Raw genomic sequence first — 573 nt, 5'->3', positions numbered from 1 at the left:
GCAAAACATCACTCCTGACTCAAACTCACATCGGAATAGCACTTGCAGTACCCGCTGATACTAGGGGATCGGATTCATCACTAGTCACCAGGCAGGCTCGGTGGTCTAGTGGTTAATCACTTGTTGTTTGTTTGTTTGGTTTTTTTTTCGCTTGTTTTTTTTAGCTTTTATATTTTTATATTTGTATAGCTCACAGCATATTCCAATAATTTGTTAACAATAGTGTTAATGTTAAAATTCACCATTCAGAATTGAACAAAAGGTACGTAGTCGGCAGGATTCGAACCTGCGCGGGAGACCCCAATAGATTTCAAGTCTATCGCCTTAACCGCTCGGCCACGACTACTTTTTATACAACCCAAATAATAATAGTTATACTGATATCATTAATATTTTATGAAATATAACATTTGTGTATTTTTGCCTTCGAAACATGAATGTTGATCATATAGACATCGTCACATAATAATAATGTGATATCAATAATCAATCAATCATTCAAATTCATATATATATATATATATATATATATATATAAACAGTGTATATAATGTAAAAACATACATACAATAT

General features: G+C 32.1%; 1 non-coding gene across 1 annotated transcript; it reads right to left on the bottom strand.

Moving 5' to 3' along the window:
• Window positions 1-265: 265 nt before the first annotated feature.
• On the bottom strand, window positions 266-346 carry Trnas-uga. Its single transcript has one exon. It is a non-coding gene; the product is annotated as a tRNA-Ser (tRNA).
• Between the last annotated feature and the right edge of the window lie 227 nt (window positions 347-573).

The sequence above is a fragment of the Anneissia japonica genome, unplaced genomic scaffold, assembly GCF_011630105.1.
Source record: "Anneissia japonica isolate Jap-2015-1 unplaced genomic scaffold, ASM1163010v1 scaffold69620_len573_cov66_single, whole genome shotgun sequence".
Classification (NCBI taxonomy): Eukaryota; Metazoa; Echinodermata; class Crinoidea; order Comatulida; family Comatulidae; genus Anneissia; species Anneissia japonica.
Note: the sequence above shows the minus strand (reverse complement) of the source record. Positions and strands in the feature narration are given on the sequence as shown.